Raw genomic sequence first — 26,967 nt, forward strand, 5'->3', positions numbered from 1 at the left:
GTTGAGAATGGTTTTAGTATGAGTTATGAGGATTTGATGTTCTCTGATGACCTTCTGTAACCCTCTGTAAACCTTTTGTAGAGCCTCTATCTCTATTCTGTCTTTACAGTGTTCCTACTCTATTCTGTTCTGTAGATCTTTTGTAAGTGTTCTGTAGAATGTATGTGTGACTTTGGAAAAGTTTTCTCACTTTTGGAAAGGATGAATCTAAGTTCAAAAGAGCTAAAACAAATGGAAGAAGCAACTGTTGAAGACTGAAGAGAAGACTGGAGTGACAGAGACAGAAGTGAGGTATGAAGGGTTACTGTAGTGGCTCTGGTGCCTCTTCAACATAGACATACCTCTTGGGAGGTGCATCCACAACCTAAGAAGGATTATTGAGAGTCATTATTGAGTATTGTAGTGAGGAGATGATGTATTATTGATAGAGAGAGAGAGAGAGAGCCAGAGATAGTGAATTCTATGAAAACAATGTATCTTTCTATGAGAGATTGAGAAAGAAAACTATGAATACGTTGAAGATGAATGCTATGTGATTTATTTCCATTAAAAAATGGTGTATTCTTTTATGTTTCTTGTTTTATTGATGGATTCTATGAAGATGTTGAATATTATGGTTGATTCTATCAAATTCGTGGGAGATATCTACTATGATGCTGCGTGAAAATTTGCTGTCTTCTTTGTTTTGGTCATCAAAAGAATGAAATAAAAGCTTGTTGATGTTACAAGATATATTTTCTTGCAGTAAAATCCCCTTTTCCTTGATGTTTCTCTTGGGGATCCAATTGTGATAATCTCCCCCATTGCAAAAGATTTAAAAGTACTCTAACCAAAAGATGCGGGCTGAGGATTACCATTCCAACATCTACAACAAAAACCAGTAAAGCTCCATTGCCTAGGAAAGAAGTAGACATGGCCAATGCCTTTTTGAATCTTGACACTCTAGAGATTGGCATATGGATTAAGGATGTTACATTGCAAATGCATTGAGATGGAAAATTTTCAATAAATATAATGATAGATGTGATGATGAATGGAGTATTTGGGACTACAAGGTATGTAGTTGGTGAATTAGTGGCTCATTTGACTACCAAATCAAAGAAGAATCAAGACTCTAAGCATTCTTCCCTATGTGAAGATGACCCTAGCAGGTAGAGATTACTAGTTGACTTGTTTGATGGTGAAGCAGCCTAATTCTTATGGGACCTCTTATTTAATATTATTAGGGAGACCATGGTTATTTAAAGCTAGGGTAAGGATTCATTGGTTCAAAGGAACCCTAATCTTAGGCAAGGAATCTAGTAAAGTTGTGATGAAGTTCTATAGTCCACAAAATGGGAATGTACCGACCTTCTCAAAGGTCTCCTCTAACTCTTCCAAAGAAACTATAGATGGAACATCAACTAAAGAAGAAGCCATAAAGATTTATGTACAAAGAAGACTGAGGCACAGTCCTTGATAATGGGCACTATGAGCCAACTCCCTAAAAGGAAGCAAAGTTACTAGCAATGCATGATATCTCTTGGTTGAGCCAATAGTAACATCTAAAATGAGTTTTGACACTAAGATAGAAGCATGGATGTACTAGTCTTGCAATTACATAACCACCTTGGAGCCACAAACTAAGGAAGACTTAGAAGAAAATAACTTGTTTTCCTCTTAAAAGGCCCCTATAGAAGAAGAAATAGAGTTTGAAGTCACAAAGGCCTTAGAAGATGAAGATACCATGACTTGCAAGGGAATGATAGTGGTCCCCTTTAGCATGATAAATGATTCTCAAAACAAGCATGTAAAGGATGTACAAGAATCAAATAAAAAAATCAAAGATTTTCTTTACCAATGGCTTATGTCACCCTAATCAACCCTTTGCATGAAAGGATGTTGAAGATGCCTCATGCTAACAAGCATCAAATGCACTAAATCAAAGGAGATAGATGTTTTGTGCTATATAACATTTCTAGATGCATCATTAGAATATGAATCATCCAACCCAAAAGTGATTCTATTTAAGGCACAATTAGAAGCATCCCTAATTCCAATTTAGGCCCTAGTTATGCCAAAAAAATTGCAATCCAACTTAGTAGAAGCTGGTTCCAATGAAGCATCATAGGAAGGCGCAACTCCCTTGAAAGAGTCACCAATATTGGTTTAGAGAACACTCATAAGAGAGGTGGAAGGTGAAAATAAAATAACTTTTATTTATGCAAATGGAATGAAACGTCATCCCAAAGTGGAAAGTAGCCTTTCTAACAAGGAGTTATTGGTCCTCTATGACCTATTGAAAGAGAACTTGGATGTGTTTGATTGGTCTTATAAGGATTTGAAAGGGATTACTCCCACTATATGTCAACATCATATCAATATAGAGCCTAATGCTAAGCTAGTAAGGCAATGCCAATGTAGAATGAATCCTAACTATTCTACCTTAGTACAATGGTCTATAATGAATGGGTCTCACCTATTGTGCTTATGCACAAGAATAATGGGAAGCTATGCATATGTGTGGACTTTCGAAAGTTGAATTCCAAGACAAACAAGGACCAATTTCCTATTATTTTCATAGAGGAACTATTGGATATAGTGATAGGACATGAACTATACTACCTATTGTGGATAGATTTAGTGGATACAATCATACACAGATTGTAGAAGAAGATTAGTTGAAGATGACCTTTATTGGGGCATGTATGCTTACAAAGTGATATTGTTGGGCTTTGCCTCAGGCACCTTCTAGAAAATGATGATGGTTGCTTTTCAAAGCCACCTATATGATTTTATTGAGGTATTTTTAGATGGCTTTTGTGTCATTATCCTATCTACAAGCACTGGAAACATTTGCAATAGAGCTTTGATATGTGGGGAGTACAGAATCTCCCTCAACCTTGAAATGTATTTTTGGAGTTCCTTCCAGGAGTTCTATTGGGCCACATTGTTTTTGGACACATATAGCAATAAATCCAACAAAGATTAAAAAATTTGTAGCCCTCATTGGACCGAATAATCTTAAATAGTTGAGGGGATATTTTTGGCCATATTGACTATTACAGAAGGTTTATTGTACATCTTGCAACAAAGGCCATTCCCCTACACAAGCTTCTCAGGAATAATGAAAAGTTTATTTGAATGTGGGATTGTGAAGAAGCTGCATGATTAAAGTGCCCATCTTGTAGTGCCCTGACTAAATGAAGGAGTTTCACATGCACATTGATGCATCAGTAGAAGGGCTAGGTATAGTTCTTTGCCAAAAAGGATCCTCAAAGCTAGATCAACCTATTTACTTTGCAAGTTACAAAGTTGCTGATAAGGAGAAAAAATATATAGTGATTGAATTGGAGTGCTTGGTGATGGTGTTTGCCTTGAAGAAGCTTTGGCGTTACCTTTTATCGATCCATTTCAAGTTCTATATAAATCATGAGTCTTTGTCCTTCTTGATGAATAAAGCTTATGTGGAAGGTTGCATGATAAGGTGGCTACCCTTATTCCAAGAGTTTGATTTTGAAGTGGTCATGAAGCCCAATTTCTCCCATATGTTGGCTCATCAACTATTGTGGATTCCTCAAAGTGAGAAAGAGGAGCAAGATTATTTGGATCTTCCTGATGCTTCCCTATTTTTAGTCAAGACTATTACATCATGGTATGCAAATGTTGCCAACTACTTGGCTATATATGAATGTCCTCCTAGACTCTCCACCTAAGAAAAGAAGAAGCTTATGTGGAAATATTTTCCCTACACCTTACTAAACGGTGTACTATATAAGAAAGACAAGGATGAAGTGCTTTAGAGATGTGTCATAGAAGATGAGATAGGGATTGTCATGAAAGCATGCCATGAAGAGCCATGTGGCGGACAATTTGCGAGAGAAGTGATAGCTAGGAAGGTTCTACTTGCAGGATACTCATGGTTGGCCAACCTTACATAAAAATATGTTTACTATATAAGCATTACAATGTATGCCAACTAATGGGGAAGCCTACCAAAACCAGTGCCATGCCAATGCAACCTATCCTTCCCTTGAAGTTATTTTAGAAATAGAGCATTGACTTCATTAGCCCTATCAACCCTCCCATTAAAAGGACACAAAACATATTCATCTTGGTATATACTAACTATGTGAAGAAGTGGTGCAAAGCCAAAGCTCTCAAGCAAGATGATAGAAATAGTTGGCCTTATTCCCTTATGAGAACATTATCACTCATTGGCGGTCCCTTAGAGTTGCTAAGTGATGAAGGTACCCATTTCTTAATAAAATTGTGGAAGACATGTCTAAAGCATACAAGATCAGACATAAGAAGTCTAATCCCTATTATCCAAAAGCCAATAGCCAAGTCAAAGTGACTAATTGCATTCTCTACTTGAAACTCAAAAGGACGATTGCTATACATCATCATGATTGGGATGATGGACTTATAGAGACCCTATGGGCACATAAAACCTCCCATAAGGCCACAACAAGTCACACACCTTTTGAGTTGCTGTATGGGACAAAATCATGTTCCCTATTGAATTGGAATTGTGTTTTTTGTTAGTGGCCATAAAGGAGTACCTAGAAGATGATGAATCCCTACAATGATGCCTAGTGTATTTAGCATGCTTGGACGAGATATGGTGGATGGCCTTACAATGCATGGAAGCCTTGTAGGCATGATACAAAGTGCCCATCATGAATGACAATTTCATCAAGCTTAAAGAATTCAAGGAATATTTCTAGTCTTGGCATATGAATCACATTTTGACAAGTTTCCTAGAAAACTCCAACAACACTAGATGGACCTTTACAAGGTGCTGATAGTACATCCTAATGGATATGTCCAAGTATAGGTTCCCAATGCCTTTAATTACCCCTTTTTGATTAATGGCTATCACCTAAAGGAATATTCCCCTCCTTGGGGATCCTAACAATTAGAGAAGCTAGCCTCTTTCCTCCTTGAGCATCACTCACTAATGTTTTTGATGTTTCTTCGATGATGGTATTAATTTTTATCTCAATGTGATAAGGTGGTATAGTTCTTCTATCCCCTCATCTCCAGCACCATCCAATATTTCACCATCTTTCCCTTCATTCTTATAGATATGGCATAGCTAGCTTGAAACTAATGTTTACGCCATGAATTAATAATAATAATAATAATAATAATAATAATAATAATAATAATAATAATAATAATAATAATAAAAGCAAAAAGATTTGGCTATGTAAGAAAAGGACCTTTGTCTAGACCATGCTTATCTTCTCTTTGGGAAAAGGTGGAAACACCCTCAATAGTAGGGGAAAAAAAGGGAAAAACAAGAAAAAGAAAAATGAAACAAAAACAGTTACAGGACAACAGGAAGAAATTCCTTGTCATAACAGGCCTTGCTCTAAGAAAAGGTAGCAACACCCTTGTGGTGGGAAGCTAGATAAGGAAATGGTGATGACACTCCACAGTCTAGACCGTCTAAATTACCAACTAATTATCCACCTCCCTCAGTGTGATGCTCTCTAATAGCAATATAGGATGTAGTTCCAAAGCTACCTCCCATGGTGTGCTTTATCCTATGTCTCTATTATATATTTGCATCTCTATTATACCTCCTGTGACACACTAATTAGGAAGCCCCTTCCTCAACAATCAAATTCTACCATGATCCATTAGGGAAAATATGAACTCAAAAGGGAGAATGGATTAGGGGAGAATTACTTTTTTAAATCTTGATGCCAAGTGGGCGTGGATAAAATGACAGTGTGTGACGTACTCACCTTGATTTACGTGACGAGTAACGTTTTAGTAGTCACCCCTCGAGGGGGGGGGGTCACTCATGAATATATGTATATATAACGTGAGTTCAAAATAAGGGGTTTTTAAAACACCAATTTTATACATTTTTTACATACAGAAGGGTGTCATATAAAGGGGTTACTTACAGATTGAATAGAAAAGGGTTGTGTTTTATTCAAGAAAAATTCACAAATTAGGATATTTATAAATAGGCCATGAACGCACATTAAATAGAGAATATATATATAGTGAACCCCACGAGAGTCACCCAGGGTTTACCTTCGAACTGTCGCCATTCGTACTCTAACTAGAATGATTGGATTTTGTCTGACCGGTTAACCCTAGGTCTACCTTGCAAGGGAAGTGTCTTGCCGTTACCACGGAGGAGCGATTTGAAGGTTCCTAATTGATCTAATAGTGACCTATTAACAACTAACTCACATCTGGAGGTGTCCATTGAGAGGCTTCTTGTTTGGAAGAAGCAATTGCCATTACCCTAGGTTCATGGAGTACAACACTTTTTTCCAGTAGCAAACTAAGGATCTATGAAATCCCTCGCACTACTCTGGCACTGCCATCATACATTTCCCCTAAGATAATTTACAGTTCGGGTTTTGAGACCAAACCCTAGGTAAGTCAGTGAATTGACCCTTCCTAGAGTTTCTTCCTAGTGATTGTTTTTGGGAAAACCTCTTGGCTAACCGAGACCACCCTGCCATAGGACTCGATTCGTTGGGAATTCATCCACCCGCTTCCCTCTATGGAAGTTCTTAGTTATTTAATTACCTACCACATTACGTGAAACATATAAAAAAAGCTTCATTAATTAAAATCCTTTTATGCACAATTGTTCATTTACGTAATTTACTCACGGACATACAATCAAAATAAAACAAATTCATTGATCATATTCCATAATGTGTGTTCTCTTGCCCATACAAGAGAAAAATTACAATTTCACGTGTTGCCTCATCTGATGCATTTGCACGTCACCAAGATCAAATCCACCTATACCTAGCATTTATAGGTGTCCCAAGTAGAACTCAGGCCATACATGGGACCAAGTAGTTCTTACGTGCGAAAAGGGATTTACTAGCCAGAGCTCCCCTGGCACCCTATTCACCTCCTACTTAATATGATCCCTGTTGGGAGACCTCTCACCATATTGGAGCCGGTCCATGCTTCTGCAGCGGTAAAAACATCCCCTCTTGGTATGGGGATTCAACACCTATCCTTGAGGAAGGTTTAGGGCTGCTCAAATCTTATATGTTCCCATTATTAATTCAATCAGGATCTAATCTAGAAGATCACAAACAAGATTGATGTCTATAAGTAATTACGACTTCAATCAATCATGCAACTTTCAAGTGATGCTTAATTCTAGTAGCAATCGACACTTGAGTTTCACATAATGAAATCTTCCCCTTGGAATTTAACTAGGAGCATCTAGATTTTGGGATCTCTAACTCCCAGTTCTTGTAATCAAGTTTCTTGGCCTTAAGTCAGTATTTCTCAAGAAGAGACTTATCTTATTTCTATTGAATTTGGATAGAACTTTTTTAGAAAAACCTATGGTATCGCGGTTGATAAAGGGTCGTTATCTGCGCTCGTGACTCCGTTAGTGATTCCCATGCTCGCAACTCCAACTGTTGCTTCCATGATAGTAGGGTCATTTGTGATTTCTACTTTTGAATTATTTTTTTTCAGGTCCATGATGGAATAAAGATGAGAGTAGAGGTATGGTAGAATAGGATAGTGTTCTTATGTGTCTTCTCTTCTCAGATCATGGTGGAAGAGGATAAGAGTTCTTCAGCATATCCCCTTCCTTGGGTTGAATAGAATGATGTCTCTTCGTCTCATAGAATAGAGTCTCCTCCTTCTCGATCAGTGTCTTGTCCTCGTCAAGATTGCTCTTGTCGATCCTTTTGGTCATCCCCAAGCCCTCAATTTATATTTTTGTAAGGGGGTGGTAGAAGAGAAGATGCATCATCGATGGCAAAGAGAGAACACTTTCTTTTAGCGCTTAGCTTTAAAGCTTATGCTTTTTATTTTCATATTTTCTACCATGCAACTTGTTTGGATCATAACTTTGTTGTATGAACTCCAAATGTAGTCATTTGGATACTCAAAACAATCGGAATGCATTTGGTGGTCAAGTTTGTGTGGGCACAATTGTAAAAATCTATAAAAAATAAGTGAAAATGAAATTTTTTGTAAATGACATTATTTTTTATCAATCTTTTGTCTTGGAAGACTTATTCCCTTCAAAATAAGTCATAGTATATATTTGGATCCATCTAAAGTGGGAATTAAGTCATCTAAACATGATACTAGAGATTTCATACTATTTTAGTAAACCAATCCTGCTTCTTGTAAATCTTATAGAGATTCTACAGTTTTTTTTTCTATGTGTGGACGTGAAATACCACATATACGCACCTTAAAATAAACTAAGTAATGGGGACATTACATTCTTCCCTTCTTAGAGAAATCGGGATGTCCTCATCTCGAGAGAAACTGGGGGTATTCTTTCATAAGGGTTACTTCATCAACCCAAGTGGTATCTTCTTCTGGATAATCCTCCCACTGGATGTGATATTCTCTAAGGGCCCTATTTCTAAGGATTCTTTCTTTTACATCCAAGATTCTATTAGGTTGAAGTTCAAGTAAACCTTGGCTTGTCATTACAACTTGCTGATCATGAAGAATATGATCAAGATTAGGTACACACGGCTTCAAGAGACTAACATGGAATACATCATGAACTTTTAGGGTTTCAGGAAGTTTCAGCTTATAAGAATTAGGTCCAAGAGCCTTTATGACTTTGTAAGGTCCACAATATCTTGGGCTTAGCTTCTTGAATTTTCCCAAGGATAAAGAACTCCTTTTTGGGCGTACACAGATAAAAACCTTGTCCCCTTCTTGGAAGACTCACTCTTTTCTCCCTAGGTCAACATAGGCTTTTTGTCGATCCTTGGCAGCTTGTATATCTTGCTTGATGGTTTTGACTTGTTCATCCATCTCTTCTAGCATCTTCTTAGAAGCTTCAACCTTCAAGGTAGGGTTGGAGAAGTTTAGCAGGGTTAGGCATTCTTGTCCATATAGAGCTTGAAATGGGGCCATTTGAATGCTTTGATGATAGGATTCATTGTAAGTAAATTCTACCAAAGGTAGATATTGTATCCACCGTCTAGGTTCTTTGCAATAATATGCCCTAAGTATGTCTTCAATGACCTGATTTAGACGCTCTGTCTTTCCATCAGTTTGAGGGTGATAAGCTGTACTAAAACAAAGCTGTGTACCGAGAGCTTCAAATAATCCCTTCCAAAAATGTGAAGTGAATAGAGAATCACGATCGCTGATAATTCTCTTTGGTAGTCCATGAAGTCTAAAGATTTCTTTGACAAATAACCTGGCAATATCTGAGGCTTTGTAGTTGGTTTTGATCAGAATAAGGTGGTTAATCTTAGTCAACATGTTCACAATTACCATGATCGAGTTGTATTCTCCTTGAACTGAGGGTAATCCAACTATAAAATACATACTAATGAATTCCCATTTCATCTGAGGAATATCAAGTGGTTGTAGCTTTCTTGGTAGCTTAACTTGTTCATTGGCAACTCAAGCATTCAATTACGTATTTAAGTACGTCACTTTTGAGCTTTCCCAATGATAGATTTTCCTAACTGCATTGAGAGTTTTGGCATAGCTAGGATGTCCTGAAAATGGAAAATCATGAGCTTTCGATATCTTCTTAAGATCTTGACTTGAAGGAATACATAATCTTGTCCTGACGTAGACAAGCCCTTCCTCAACAGAGAAGTTAAGATACTTTGTCTTAAGCTTAGAATTTTATTCTTTATTTTGAATTTCCTTCAACATTTGTTGATATTTGGGATCATTATTTGCCTTCTCCTTGGCTAGCTCGATGATAGGATTGCTAGGCATTGATATCATTGTAGTTAGTGTTTGAGCTCTAAGAGGTTCTTCTGAGATAAGTGCATTGAGAAATGATTTGCGGCTTAAAGCATCTGCAATTACATTCTCTTTGCCCGGTCGATCTCAAAATCATACTCTTGCAAGACTTCGATCCACCGACGTTGCCTCATATTTAGATATGGTTGAGTGAAGATCCATTTAAGACTTTTATGGTCGGTTACCAGTGAGAATTTCTTCTCAAGTAGATAATGTCTCCATAACTTAAGAGCATGGATAATTGTAATCTTGCTTGATTCTTATCTGGTACCTTGATTTGAGATCAATCTTGGAGAAAATATTCGCTCCTTGTAGTTGATCAAGTAGTTTGTCGATCCTTGGAATCAGATACTTATTTTTGATTGTTACCTGATTTAGCCCTTGATAAACAATGCAGAGACGAAGAGTCCCATCCTTGTTTTTCTGAAATAATGCCAGAGCTCCCTAGGATCAGTTACTAGATCTAATGTATCCCTGATCTAAGAGCTGTTTGAGTTGTTCCTTTAGTTCTATGGCTTCCAGAGTGGACATTCAATATGGTCACCTTGCAACTAGTGCAGCTCCTGGTATTAGCTTGATTTTGTGGTCGACTTCTTTTTGTGGTGGAAGTTTAGTTAATTCTTCAAGAAATATTTCAGCATATTCCTTAAGCCACGATGGTTCATCTTTGACTTCTTTATCCTATTCAGTCTTATTTAATTTGATTAGATATATAGGTGAGCCTTTTCTTAAACCTTTAGCAATTTGAGAAGCTTTCGCTAATTGAATCTTTGGTTTTCCTACTTCTCCTTTTATGGTCACTTGTTGTCTTACAAGATTCAAGAATGTGAATCGGCCCTTTTCACAATGAATATGAGCATCATTGGGAATTAGCCAGTCCATTCCTAAGACACTCATCATAGGTTCCCAAGTTCATCACTTTGAATTTCATGTTGGTCTGATTGCCACCCACCCAGATTAAACTCCACCTTACTTGTCTGTTGTGTTGAGGAAACTTCTTTTCCATCAACTAACTCAACTATCAGCCCAGGTGTATGCATTGTGTCTATGCGTAGTTTTCTAGCACACATTGGTGATATGAATGAATGGTGCTTCCACAATCAATCAAAAATTTAAAGGGTTTACCATTATAGGTTGATGGTGTTTGAATTATTGAGAATTGTCGATTTGGTCCCTTCTTGTTGAGAGAGGCATGACTTCTTGCTCTTTCCATGTCGGTTTCCAAGGTGGGACCTTCATCATCTTCTACTTCCTTTGAGGGTTGTGACAACAACTCTTCCTCTAGCTGTGGCTGTCTGGCTCCGATTGTTATGGAACTTGCTTTGCCATTCATTCTGTCCAAGTTTTGGGCATCGCCTTTGGATGTGGCCAGGTTCATTACAATAATAGCACCTGAAAGAATCCTTATTACCACCAGTAAAGTTCTCCACTACCGACGTCTTAGTCTTCTTGATATTAGTAGATTGGAATTGACCTTGGGCTCTTTTTACATAGGCCCTAGTTACATTTCCATTTTTTTGGAACTTATTATTCCAAGGCTTATCATTTCTTGGTTTGGACTAGAGTTCCTACACAATCGGTCTTACTCTTATTAATGCATCTTGGAGGTTAGATGGATGCATTGCTTCAAGTCATGTGTTTAGGGGATCATCCAATCCATGGTAAAACTTGGATACTTGCTGTGCAATGTCCATAGACAGTGCATACTTGAGAAGTGTTACAAACTTTGAGTAATAGGCTTCCAGTGTCATTCCAAGTTGTATTAGACCAAAGAATTCATTCATCTTTTGTGTGCGGTATGCTGGCAAAAGATACCGGCCTTGCACTACATCCTTTAATATGTCCCAACTAACAGACGGTTCAGAGATTCCTTGGTCTTTGCACCATTTGAACAGCACCCTGCCACAGCACAAATCGAACCACAAACCGGCTAGGTAGAGGCTGCAAGCACACTTGCTGGCCATGAAAACCTGCAAGAAAACTCTCTTTCTTCTCACCAAGAATCCATGTTCTCCAAACACACAAGAGGAAGGCACACAAGAAATTGGACAATTCTTCCATCCTCACCCTCTTCCTCTTCCTCATTCTCCATTAGATTTGACAAAGGAGCACAAGAGAGGGAAGCAAGAACAAGAAGGCAAGTGTTGTGCCAAAATGAGAGAGAGAGAAATGAACTGTGAGAGGAGAAGATAAAGGAAGAGAGAGGGTGTAACCACCTCAACGTCCCACCTCCTCAAATCCCACAGCTGCAACCACCTCCTTTTCCTTTCTTGAATTATAAAATTCAAATTTGCATACATTGGCTAAGGTCTAAGGACCTTTCAATTTTTGGAATGAGACAAAAGGGTTTGACCTTTCCTTTTCCTTTCAACATTTTTTTGAATGTGAGCCTTTCGGACTACACATTTTACATTGCTTCATATAATGATTTTTTCATAAGATGGTACAAAAGCAAAGTGTTAATTTGCAAAGGATGTTTCCATGTTGAGCACATTTTTATGCCTATATTTGCACCGATTTCCTGGTTGTCACCATTGTTTCCACCAAATTTGGGCTTCTCTTGTTAGCTTTAACTTGTCGATCATTGCTTGATTAGCTAGGGTAATTCCAACATCAATGAAATAATCTTCCATGGACTCAACCCATATTTCTGCTTCAACCTCAATGTTTTTTCCTTGGCCATCAAACTCAGGTGGTTTGATTTGCTTAAGCAAGAACTTCTTTTCTTGGATCTCAGCAGCATTAAGGGTAGGAACAACTTCGTGTGGTATTGTAAGATTTTATCTAGTTAGCTCTACGAATGTTATCATACAATTTGCTTGTATCTTTTCAAAGAGAAATCATTTCAGAAGGATAAAAATGCTTTATATTAAATTTTCAAAGAAGGTTACATCATGTTAGAGTTTTTTTGAATGAACTTAAGGAATCTAACCATGGATTTTTGATATATCTACTGACTCTAATTCTTAATTGCTAGAATGGTAACCAATTTCATATTCAATGGATAGAAAAAATAATTTCTTTTGATGTAGGAGATAAATACATGGTTTATTTTTGGGATGGCTAGTTATTTGGGAGAGAAAATTTCCCTAATACAATCTAGGCATGGTATTTGGATATATCCATTGGGTAATAATTGGGCTTTGAAGAATGGATATCTAAAAATTGGTACTTTAAAGGAAGATCATGAAGTCTATCTTTGACGTAATTGCGGCATTTGGAGTGACCAGCAACTACAATTCGGTCCGCTGGAATGACCTTTGTCGCTTCCTTGTAAATATATCGATTTGGTTTAACCTCCTAGCCTTTATTGAATAAAGTTGAATTCACTCTGGCTTGATGGAATAAATAAACCTTCATGCCTTTAAGGTTTTCCATCCATCTTATCCTCGTCAAATTGTTTCGAAGGAAGGCAAGACGACTTGTGTTGATATAACAAATTCCACTGCTTATCTTCCATCGTCTTTCCCAATATAGTGGAGAAGGATCGTAGATGCGATTCAGAATCCACATCACTTGCATTCTCCATCCATAATCCATAGAATGCATTGCCAATGTAAACATCGCTTGGAAGACTGGGAATCACTCCCAATCTTCATCTCTTTGGGTAAGAGAGAAACACATGTCAACAAGAGAAGGGAAAAACAACTCATATCTCAAGCTACAATTACCAAGTTTTTGATTTCTTTTTGCTTTGATACCACTTGTGACATACCTCCCTTGATTTACGTGATGAGTAATGTTTTAGTAGTCACCCAGAGTTTACCTTCCAACTGTCGCCATCCGTACTCTAACCAAAATGATTGGATTTTGTCTGGCCAGTTAGGTCTACCTCGCAAGGGAAGCATCCTATTGTTACCCACGGAGAACAGACCTGAAGGTTCCTAATCGATCTAACAATCACCTATCAACAACTAAATCACATCCGAAGGTGTCCTTCAAGAGGCTTCTTGTCTAGAAGAAGCGACCACCATTACCCTTGTTTCATGGAGTACAATGCTTTTTTCCAGTAGTAGAATAAGGATCTATGAAATCCCTCGCAGTGCTCTGGCATAACTGTTGTACCTTTTCCCTAAGATAATTTACAGTTTGGGTTCTGAGACCAAACCCTAGGTAAGTCAGCGAATCGCCCTTCCTAGAGTTTCTTCCTAGTGTTTGTTTTTGGAGAAACCTCTTGACTAACTGAGACCATCTTGCCATAGGACTGAATTTGTTGGGAATCCAACCACCTACTTCCCTCTATGGAAGTTCTTAGTTATCTAATTACCTACCACATTACGTGAAACATATAAAAACAGCTTCATTAATTAAAATCCTTTTATGCATGGTTATTCGTTTATGTGATTTACTCACGGACATACAATCAGAATAAAACAAATTCATTGATTATATTCCATAATGTGTGTTCTCCTGCCCATACAAGAGAAAAAGTACAATTTCACGTGCTGTCTCATCCGGTGCATCTACACGTCACCAATATCAAATCCACCTATAGCTAGCGTCCATAGGTGTCCCAAGTAGAACTCGAGCCATATAGGGGACTAAGTAGTGTTTAGGTGCAAAAATGGATTTACTAGCCAAAGCCCCCCTGGCACCCTATCCACCTCCTACTTAATACGATCCTTGCTGGGAGACCTCTCACCATCGGAGTTGCTCCATGCTTCCGCGGCAGTAAAAACATCCCCTCTTGGTATGGGGATTCAACACCTATCCTTGGGGGAGGTATAGGGCTCCTCAATTCTTATATGTTCCAATTCTTAATTCAATCAAGATAATCTAGAAGATCACAAACAAGATTGATGTCTACAAGCATTTATGACTTCAATCAATTATGCAACTTTCAAGTGATGCTTAATTCTAGTAGCAATTGACACTTGAGTTTCACATAATGAAATCTTCCCCTTGGAATTTAATTAGGGGCATCTAGATTTTGGGGTCTCTAACTTTCCAGTTCTTGTAACCAAGTTTCTTGGCCTTAAGTCAGTATTTCTCGAGAAGAGACTTATCTTATTTCTATTGAATTTGGATAGAACTTTTTAAGAAAAACCTATGGTATCGCGGTTGATAAAGGGTTGTTATCCTCACCCCCCGTGACTCCTGTTCTTGCAAGTCCAACTGTTGCTTCCATGATAGTAGGATCATTTGTGATTTTTGCTTTTGAATTCTTTTTCTTTGGGGCCATGACGGAATAGAGATGAGAGTAGAGGTATGATAGAATAGAATAGAGTTCTTCTGTGTCTTCTCTTCTCGGTTCAGGGTAGAAGAGGATGAGAGTTCTTCAGCATATCCCCTTCCTTGGGTTGAACGGAATGAGGTCTCTTCGTCTCATGGAATAGAGTCTCCTCCTCGATCAACATCTCATCCTCATCAAGATTACTCTTGTTGCTCCTTCTGGTCATCCTCAAGCCCTCAATTTATAGTTTTGCAAGGGGGGGGGGGGGGGGGGGATAGAAGAGAGGACACATCATCGATGACAAAGAGAGAACACTTTCTTTTAGCTCTTAGATTTAAAGCTTATGCTTTTTATTTTTGCTTTTTCTGCCATGCAACTTGTTTGGATCATAACTTTGTCGTATGAATTCCAAATATAGTTGTTTGGGTACCCAAAACGGTTGGAATGAATTTGGTCAACAAGCAAATATGCAGGAAAAATTGCAAAAAACACGTTATTTTTATCAATATTTTGTCTTGGATGACTTATTCCTTTCAAAATAAGTCGTAGTATATATTTGGATCCATCTAAAGTGGGAATTAAGTCATCTAAACATGATACTAGAGATTTTAGACTATTCTAGTAAACCAGTCCTACTTCCTCTAAATCTTGTAAAGTGGGAATTAAGTCATCTAAACATGATACTAGAGATTTCAGACTATTCTAGTAAACCAATCCTACTTCTTGTAAATCTTGTAGAGATTCTGTAGTTTTTTTTTTCTATGTGTGGATGTGCAACACGACGTATACACACCTTAAAATAAACTAAGTAGTGGGGACATTACATAGTGATAAAGGTGGTTTTGAAAACCCATAAGATTTTTGGTCAAAAAGTAAAATTTAAAAACCTCAAATTTTATTTATAAATATTATTGTTGATATATCTCAATAACATTAGTGCTTGGTCTAATGGTAAGACTATAGGGTTTCTATTTAGCAGCCTCGGTTCAATCCCCATGTGTGTGCCATTCAAAATGCACTATAAATTTCATTTTTTGATAGTTTCAAAAAGGGAGTGCCAATGCAAAATATAGTGCTTGTCTCCCCCCTCTAGACCACATAAACACGTAGCATGCAACCCATGTTTCTCACGTATTGAGTGTTAACTTTTTTCCTTCTAAAAATCATTTTTTCCTATTTAAATTTTGAAATTCACTTAGAACCTATCAGGTTGTGACCCATTTTTGAGAGTTTTAATCAAGAAAACCATTATTTTTTCAATAAAATAGGGTTGATGGGTCCAAGATGCAACAGAGAGTGGATAAAATGTGTATACCAACCCCTCTCCCATTGGTCAAGGTAAAAAGTTCTTGGTCAAGAAAGTGATTTACTCCAAATCTAAAGGGTCCTTTTAGTCCTTATTTTCTCTAACCGACCTCTAGATCTTCATTGGAAATAAACTACATGACATGATTTTTTATCTTAAGTGGATGGGGATATGAGTAAGGGCTACCTTTTGTATCAACTGAGTGTGAGACCGAGGGTGGGGAAATTGACTAGCCTTTTCCTTTCAAATCAAATGAGAGGTGAGATGTGTGAATATGAGTGTTGCATGCATGGTATGAGGTCTTTCAATGCATAAACACGATCTCTTTTGTGCATGGCACTATAAGGATCCCTAGCCTTTTGTTCTTGCATTGTATCCTAGCAGTACGTGGAATACATATTTTCATGTTCAATTATGCACAATGCATACAAACAAAGTGAATGCTAGGATTCGATCAACATGTGTCAAGAATTGAGTTTCCCTTCTATATTCTCAACTTAGTGTAAGATAGTCTTTTCTTCACTCAACTGAGAGGTGAGGCTTAAGAGACATTATGACAATTGGCAACATGCACATTCTTATTTCCATATGCACACATGAGGCAGGCCTCTTCAAATAGATACACGATACGTCGCTATTGTTTTATGCATTACACTACAAAACTCCCTAGCCTTCTATCTTGCACCTATGCCAATTGCGTTAAGTTACACTCTACATCATCAATTGCACATGCTGGCATACTTCCTCTAACCCCCTCAAACTTATCATTTTCTCAACCAAGTGTGCGAATGGATTATTTTGGATTTATTCGAGTGATGTGAGTGTTTGAAGTGAGTGCGTATTCTATCCTAACAACTTGAGTGATTGGAGAATTTGAGAGATGTGTGCTTCATTGCCAACACCATCACCATGAATAGTAGTTATGTCTCGTTGAGTCTTGCTACACGATCCCTATCATGCATCTTGCTTGCTATTTCAGCTCCTTGGACCATCAAAACTGCTTCAAAAACTTCTACAATGCCATGTTCATCATTGAAAAATTTAATTGAGCCAAGTGTTTCTAACCCTATCCTCTAGATCTATACAAGTGTGTTTTAATTTTTAAGTATGGGTATGTGTGGGGAGGCTTGTCTCATGTCTACGAATCCATTTGTCTTGTAAATTAGCATGGGTTAGGTCTTAAGTATGGGGATACATCCATGCATATCTTTCATACATTTTTCCATGTGAATACATCATATCACTTTTCAATTATGTATTTTATTCCTCCTTGCCTCTAGAATTGCAATACATTACATCCCTTGCTCGATGCTTTCTGAGGTGTTTTTATCATTTTTCACAGTTTTCAATTTGCGCCATGTGAGTGCATCCATTTCTCCTCGAAAATGGATTTTCATCATGTAATCTTGTTCATATATTTGAATTGGAACCTTTTTCTTTTTACTACACCTTGTTTCAAGTTACGGATCCTCCAATATGAATTTTTGATGAATTTTATATGATTTTCACATATTTTCATGTAAATTTGCCCCTCTGGAGTGAGAACTAGTTTTGACTTATAGCCTCATTTGTCTCTTTGAATTGGACATCTTTCCTATTTACATCCAATAATTTTGATTTATGGAGTGTGCATTGTTGCTTTTTGATGGCTTTTGCATGCTTTTCCTGAGAATTTGATCCTTTTTTCATGTGAACATGCTCATTTAATATTAGAACTTGGTTTTGATGTGATCGCCTGGCTCATTCCTTCAAGCTACCCATTTTTCATTTTCTTTGTGATGCAATCCAAGCTATGGATTTCTCAGAATTAATTTCCATCCATGATCTCGTACAATTTTAGATTTTCATCCTTGCATTTTTTTTCATGCGGATACTAGTGTTTTTCATTTCATCATGTTGACGTCTTCTTCTCCCTTTCTCTCCCCTCCCTCTCCATGCCTCCTTCCTCCTTCTTGTCTTCTTCTTCTTCTTCTCCTCCCTCCCTCTTCCTTGCCTCACCCTCCCTGTTACTATCGCTCACAGTGGCCACAAAGACTAATGCCCCACCACACATCTTGATGTTGTCATCTATTACACCTGCTTGTGCCATCTCTAGCACCCCTACCATAGTCACCACAACTCACATTAAGAATCGGCCTCCTTGCCTATGTGGCGAGGAGTCCCGCTATCTTTTCTCCTTTTGAAGGGCCCAGGCATTTCACCTTTCACCATGGCTTTACCCCGTTGAGATGCTGGTCCTACCACCTCTCTCTCTCTCAACCCCCTACCCGAAATTCAATTTTCTCCAAACCCTCCCCCCAAAAATTTAATTCCGATGAAATTAAATAAAGCTACTAAGTAGGGTACCATTTAAATCCCAAGATGTACAAATTAGCTTTAGGTATTATTAGATAAAAATTTATATGATGATATAACTATTAGATATAGTAATGCATATCTACACGATAGAATATAATATATTTATGCTTTGTATATATTGATATAACAATTAAATTTTTTGCATGCCTCTATGTGTATACATGCTTGTATAATATAACAATACATATATGAATGGGTCTACTGTATTTGTGCTCTTATATACATGTGAGAAAATATGTGCTCTAGTGATGGATTACTCAAATGTGGAAGGTTATTAATAATAATTTTATTCAAATTTTGTGCTCTAGTGAACTATACCATTGAAGAATATGGAATGAAAAACATAACATACATGTGGATATTATTGAAGGAGAGGTGCATAATGTGCCATACATTATAAGCCAATTGCTACACCCAAAATAACAACAAAATAGGTAATTAGTTGGTTTGAATTTCCATAAGACTAACACCATCAACATACATACCTCTCTCTCTCTCTCTCTCTCTCTCTCTCTCTCTCTCTCTCTCTCTCTCTCTCTCTCTCTCTCATTCATTAAAACTAGATAGGAACAATACACATGCTTAAAGTCATAGAGAACAAAAGCTCAAAGATTTCACAATTTAATAAGAGTACCATAAGAATATAACAATTTAGCATTCCTCCTATTTTGAGACGTGGGCTTCTTCATCTTCTTTCTCGGCTCTAGCATCAAGCTTCTCTTGCATTGAGGGCCGTTTTGGTTTTGGGTGGAGCCACGAACGATGATGTTGTGGGTGATTCTACTAATCTAGAAACTCTTCTTTTAGTTAGCCATTTTTCAATGAAAAGCTTAGCTCTTATTTCCAAATCCATCATTAGTGGGCACAAAAACTTGTGTACTGCACATATCTTCTCTATAAGCTTTCAGAGCTTGAAGTTATAACAAGCGGGATATACACTAACTAGGGTTTAGACACCCCGTCACACTGACCGGGGTATTTAAGGTGTAAGAGCCCTATATTAGGGCCAAGGTAACCCCTACCCCAACCTCCATCATTCCTTGCATCTCATGAAAAGGCCCAATGTCTTCTTTCCAATGCATCTCATGTTGATTGTTAATTAAAAATGTCTGCCACGTATACTCCGGCCGAGGAAAAAGGCCGATGCTAGGCGAGGTGGTAAGACAAAAGAGAGGTGACCCTCCCTTACCACTTATGACCCTGAAGGGGTGCACAACTTGGCTCGGGGGGAACTTTGCCCACCTCCCGGTGATCTGGAGCCCAATACTTGTTTGCAGGTGTAGGTACTTTCATAAGCCCCACTTCCTTGCCCCAATGATCCCTCTTGGATACCTCGTAATGCTAATGGCACCCATGTATACTACTTGAGGTACATGCAGTCAATGGAGATGTATGATAGTGAATGTACTTATGCATGAATGATAGAGTTGATGGGCATGCAATGATGCTCGGGATTATGTTCAGTATGCTAAAGATGCTATTGATGTGGCAGATTCGGCCCCTTGATCTATGCTCTATCCATGTAAGACATTGGCACTAAAGGACAGGCAGTGTTTTTGGTCACAGTCCTACATGATTGTCACAAAGATCCCAATGCAAAAATTTTGTCCTAAATTTGGGGGTAAACCCTATAGCTCATCTCGAAGAGGGCATTGTCCCCTTCGGTTTGAATCAACAATCTCCCCAATCGGAGTTACTGTGTGAAAGTTATGCCCATTTTTGTGTACTAGGGTCACTGTGGACAGGTTGTAGACCCTGCTCCAGGACAGGCATTGTAAAACCCCTACAAAAAATTCTGATAATTTTCTGTCATAAAGGTTAATAGCTCATCTTGCAGAGGCCGTCGTCGCCTCCGACTTGAGCCTAAAACCTCAGCAATCGGAGTTTCCTACTAAGCGTTACACTCTGTTTACTGACAGTAGGTCCTGTGGTGGACTGCATCTAGATGGCTGGCCAGAAAGGCAAATGTAAGGTCCAAGAGGGACTCCAGAGGGATATTAGAGAATCCCAGACCTCCATGAATGAGGAACCAAGCTCATCTCAAGATTACCATGGTGACATACAGGAGGAAATGCCTGAAACGGACCTGTATGCCCTTCTTAATCACACCCTCTATCAACATGAGCTTCGTCATATGGAACACCACAATGATATGGTCATCAACCACCGCCAGATGATGTCCAAGTTTGATGAAGCGATCGAGCACATGGCTATCTCAAACTCAAAGACCCAACAGACCTTGGAATAGCTCACTGCTCTTGTTGCTCAGTTAGCATTAGTGACCGCTTCATCCCAAGAGAAGACCAATGACTCTAGACATGAGTCTAGACGCCCTCCACATCAGGAACTGTCGCATGGCCCACAAAGTATACTTAGCACTAAGGGAATTTACCCTTCTACTTATGAGATCGGGGAACCCTCTTATACGCATGATGAGCCCCTATTGAATTCACCCGTCCACCATGCTGGCAACATTCACTTGAGGGCTTCTCCCACCTTGGGTTGAATTTCACCCACTCTACCTAGGAGCCCCCATGCGCCACACATGAATCAGCCCCATCAAGGACAATATGGTACAAATGGCTAGCCTGGCAATCATGGACAGCATGGCTATAATGGACAACATGGGCTAAATGCACCACAAGGGATGTATGGACAGTAGGGCATGTATGGCCACCACAGGATGCATGGACATCAAGGATTTCATGGACAGCATGGCCCCTATGATTTGCATGACAAGATCATTCTCACAAAGTACAATGCGCAATCCCCCTCACCATCTGACCTAGAAGAATGGACGTCCAAGTTGGAGTCCTACTTCAACATCTACCCCCACATTGATGATCAGAAAATACTTTTTTCTTCTCTCCATTTGGAAGGTTTTGCCCACACTTGGTGGTGCTATATCAATCGGGAGAATCAATAGTTCATTGATTGGGAAGATTTCAAAATGCATATGGTCCAAGTTTTTGTGTCCCCTGTGGAAAAAGAATGATTGGCAAGATGATGGTACACTCTTGATCAACGTAACCTCATTGTACGTGACTACAATCAGTTCATGGACTTGACCATGTATGTGGAAAGCATTAGTGACGATGCTAAATTGCACAAGTACATCTATGGGTTGGAACCGAGTCTATGGGGCTGATGTCATGGCCCAAAAACCCACTACACTGTTTGATGCAATTGAACTGGCTGAGCGATATGCAAGAAAGTACTGTAAGAATGAGCATTTTTAGCAAGTTGTTGGACCTCCCTGCATCCCTTCATGATCAGCCCCATACGGAGGCGGTTTTTGAGGCTCTTCTATGCCTAATAATAGCCCCAAAGTACCCACTTACCCTGCCTTCCATGCTGAAAGAAAAGTGTGCACGGTTGGGATAGCATCAGGCTCTATTACTGAAAATAGGTATGTTGAAAATAAACATTCCATTGCATCACCTTCCCATGGATCCAGTAGTCAATGGTTCATCTCGCCAAATGTTGTGAAGGAACAAAAAGAAAAGGGCATATGCTTTAAATGTGGCAATAAGTACACTGTTGATCATGCCTCCAAATTCCTGTACAAGACAGCTAAGGTCAAAGTTCACAGCATGTATGTCATGGAAGATTGGCACCATGAAGAGGATGACCTGGCCATTGATCAGACTGAGCCCACAGAGGATGTTGATCATGAACAGTTCTATGACCTGGAGGATGGGTTTCCCTTTGACCCGAGCGGTGCTCCCTCACAGATACTTGATTTAACATTCCACCCACCTCCCACTTCCCTTTGCTCGATCTCCTTGGATGCTTGGACAGGTTCCCGCAGCCCCAGTACCCTTCGCATTCAAGGCAATATCAATGGGAAGCTTGTTTTTATCCTTGTGGATAGTGGAGGCACTCATAGTTTTGTCAATAAATTAGCCATTGATCGGTTGAAATGTATTCCTATGGCATTACACCACCCCTTGAAGGTCCAGGTAGCAAACAAAGAAGAAAAAATAAGCACACATGTATGTCCTGCAGTTCCCTCATGCTTGGCTGAAAATTATGTGGCACTGGTTGATCTGATTGCCTTAGATATGGGCACCATTGATGTTGTCTTGGGCTGTGATTGGCTGAAACAATTGGGGAAAATTTCTATGGACTTCTCTCAGCTTTACATGGAATTTATGATGCATGGACAACCTATCCACTTAGAGGGAGTTCGAGATCATGCTGATTTTTGGCTCATTACAACAAAGCAACTCAAACGGGAGTTTAAGAAATGCTCACAGATCTTTGTTTTGCAATTGAATAAGGATAATTCTGATCATCCCTCCGTAGTATCACATGACTCTGCCTTCTTGCAGGCCTTACTTGAGGAATACAATGACTTATTTCAGATGCCTACAACCCTCCCTCCAAAGAGACAAGTGGACCACCCACTTGACCTAGAGCCCCATTCCAAGTCATTGAACAAACCCCCCTATAGACTCTCCAAGTGTGAGCGTGAAGAGGTTACGAAGCAAATCAAGGAGTTATTGGAGATGGGTTTCATTGAACCGAGTTCTTCCCCCCTGTATCCCATGTCCTCTTAGTAAAAAAGAAAGATGGCTCCTTTCGCATGTGTATTGACTACAGAGATTTGAACAAAATTACAGTGAAGAACCGCTATCCCATCCCACGGATTGATGATTTGCTGGATGAGTTAAAAGGGGCATGCTTTTTCACTAAGATTGACTTGCGCTCTAGCTACCATCAGATTCGTATGTGGGTAGGAGATGAGGTCAAAATGGCCTTCAGGATTGATCATGGCCTTTACCATTTTCTTGTGATGTCTTTTGGGTTGACTAATGCCCCTGCCACCTTTCAAAACCTCATGAACAAAATCCTGCAGCCCTTTCTGTTCAAGTTTGTGCTTGTCTTCTTTGATGACATCCTCATTTATAGCAAGTCATCTAGGGAGCACTTGACACACATTCAGAGGGTGTTTGACATATTGAGAGAGCATCGACTCTTTGCTAAGGAGAGCAAATGTATATTCATGCAGAAATCTGTGGAGTACTTGGGACACATTGTGAGACAAAATGGTATACAGGCTGACCCCAGAAAGGTGCAATGTGTTAAGGATTGGCCCACTCCTTCCACCACCACTTCCTTGCGTGGCTTCCTTGGTCTCTCTTCATTATACAGATGCTTCGTTAAGCACTATGCCACCATTGCAGCACCTTTGACTGATCACTTGAAAAAAGAGTCATTCTTTTGGGAGAGCTCAACATCTTCATCATAGAAGAGCACGACTCAAAAATAAGCTCCATGTAACCCCCCACCAAATCAAATACATCGTGGCATAGATGTTGCAATGTTGTGGCTGGGTGGGTGTCTTCATGGGAGATATTAATCATAGTTGTATCCATGTCTTGGAGATTGTCTACATCTAGCATGGTTGGTGTGTAAGGATCATGTGTAGCCTTATCTTGTATCACATGAGAGTTACTTATAAGTCCTTTACATTTGCCTCTTGGTTCCATGCCTTTATATAAGTCCATACATTGTGCCACCACTGTAGTATTCGATATTCCTATAAGAAGTAGCACCTTGATTTGATGCTTACATATGTTCCCCAACTCTGCCTACTTGCATGTATAACATGCCCCCATTGACAATCCACATTATAAACTATGTATTCAATAGTATCTTTGGACATGCTTCTTACATATGCACATGAAGCCCTTGTACAATTCATTTTGAATCTAACATACTCGACTGGAATCTTCAAAGCCCTCTCATATGAGTTAGCCACTATCTTTTCAATGTTATTATTTCTCACAAATGCATTTTCTTTCATAGCTTGCACATACCAATAATATGGAAGAGATGGACTTGTCAATTTATGACGGAGCCAATCCACCTTTCTGCCAGTCAACCTCTTTGAGCTACCTAAGAATTTGTACTTCAAGGTGCCATGGTATGCCTCTATAGCACCATTGGTGTCTTGACCGGAATGTGGAAGTGTACATGTTGCACGTATCCACATATATTACAACACACACGTAATACAAATATTTAAAAGATGTATAAAAATGAAAATATAACAAAGTAATTTGAAATAGATAATTAGGAGTCCTTACCAATCTTGGGCTCCCAGTATGTTTTGAAGTAGTGCAAGAATGTTATCTCATCTACAAACTCTTTTTTAAATATATCTATCATATCCCTTGCTTCCTCCTTTATAGCCACTTCTATTTCCTTGCATTCACCTTTCATGTTCATAATATTGCCTAGAGCTCGAAAAATCGCAGCTCTTTTTGGCCATGCTGGGACTTTTTTAATGAGATGCTTTAACCAACAACGATGGACATGCCATAGGCCCAAATAAATAGGCAAATTAAAGACAACCCTACACACAATACATTTTTAACAAATATAACACTTTTAGTCCATGAATTAAATGTTTTCCAAAATGATGCATGCATGTGAAATGTACCTTAAAGCATCTATCTCTCTTTCAGCATCATCCACCAAAAAAGTTGTTGGCTGCCATGATTTGTGAAAATCTAGTATGTGATCCCTAAACTTTTGTGAGCCAACATTTGTTTACCTCAAATGTTGCACTTGAGGTTAACACCCAAGCAATTGGGACACCATTTCGATGGGAGTCAAATACAAGGATTGTGTATAAATTGAACTGACAAATGCAAGTTTTAAATATAAGCAAAATGAATAAAACTCTAAGAAGTAGAAACTATAAGTATGCAAGAATAATATTAATAAATTACCTTATACTTGTTTGCACCAAATGTCAAATGCATTGCTAATAAGTTGCCATTTCCATATCTGCACACATATCTTGTAAATGCCATGGTCTTTGAATCCGCAATATGAAATCCTTGTCACAGTAGAACGATTTTGTTCCTAATACACAAATGTCATTTCCTTGTTTTCAATGCACCATCTCTTTGTGCTTTCAACATCATTGTCATGTAATTGATATTGGTCAATGGCAAGCTTCCTAGATATATTCATAATAACTTGGATGGAGAAAAATTCATCTCTTTCCATTGGATGATTTGGATTTTTTCTTTGGTGCTGATGCACATATTGAATGTGACACTCCAATACTTGTTGTGGTGAAAAACCTTTGTATAACATATTGGACACCCATATTTTTTTCTCTAGTGATATCCATGGGGAAAATAAGGAATGTGAATTGACATTTAAATCCTTCATTGCAATGCCATGAAAAATCATATTTGCATCATCAGTATGATACGGATTGATAAATGGGATAAATGCCAAACTGGTGTCATGGGATAGGCGAGTCACTATAAAATGACACAAACAACCCTTGTTAAGCTATCCCATTGTTTTGTGTGATCAACGTTTTCTTGGTTGTCCTTGATTGGTCAAGATGTCATTAGGACATAAAACCTCCACATTTTAGGTGTCCTTAGGACCACAAGTAGACTAAAATCTATTTTGTAGGAAATGAATGTTGTAGCTATTAGTGTCGCCAAATAATAAGGAAATCAATATGAGTAGCAAAACAATTATATACACTTACATGATCTTCTCTATCCATGTGTTCTCTAATGTTTTTTCAATTCATTTGGTTGTTGATGGTGAGAGTACTTTTTGAAAGTTGTAGGAAAATTAATATTTTTTCCTTCCCCTTGTGCAAAATCATTTACTCGACACCATGGAATAATGTCCCTTCTCAAAACCTTATATTTTGATATCTCATCATAGACAAGCTACCATTGTAAATGCTTTGCACTGAATATGCCGACAGGCAATGTCGGGGATTGTGGGCTTGCCATATTTAGGAGAAGAGAGTGAGAATATGGGCTATGTGTTTGCACAAAAGTAAAGTTATCCCATCAATATGCTTTATTAGATAGACTAAATGTTACTTTCCTCTAAAGTTGTTTGTTCTGTAAAGTATGATTAGTTTTCATATTATTTTAGTGTATTAAAGGAATACATTAGTGCAAGCTTGACTCTCTCTATCTCTCTCTCATGTCATACATTAATAACTTTGAACTTCATGTTGTGCATCACTAATGATTTTGTGGTTACCTAATATAATACTTATAATATACACATTCTTATATGAGAAATAAGAAATGTAATAGAGGAACTTTATTACTTGTAGTATAAACATTGATGTAGTCTAGCTACATATAGTGATGTATCTATTGCTCATAGTACATGAAATATAGTTATAACTTTGATTACATTTCATGCTTTGCACCATTAATAGTTATGTGCGTACCTTTCACCACAGTATCTTAAAATCAATGCAATCGAGTAGCATATATTTCTATAGTACAATTTGTTTTGTATGACCCATTATGTGATAGAGTAATGTTGATTCTTGTAATACATAGATTAATGTACTTTAGCTACATATAGCGGTGTTTCTATTGGCCAT

At 38.3% G+C, this 26,967-nt stretch overlaps 1 pseudogene; it reads right to left on the reverse strand.

The window, feature by feature from the left end:
- Nucleotides 1-22,006: 22,006 nt before the first annotated feature.
- On the reverse strand, nt 22,007-25,595 carry LOC148021759 (uncharacterized; annotated as a pseudogene).
- Between the last annotated feature and the right edge of the window lie 1,372 nt (nt 25,596-26,967).

The sequence above is a fragment of the Lygodium microphyllum genome, chromosome 17 (assembly GCF_053477565.2).
Source record: "Lygodium microphyllum isolate KBCC chromosome 17, Lygodium_microphyllum_v1.1.10, whole genome shotgun sequence".
Taxonomy (NCBI): Eukaryota; Viridiplantae; Streptophyta; class Polypodiopsida; order Schizaeales; family Lygodiaceae; genus Lygodium; species Lygodium microphyllum.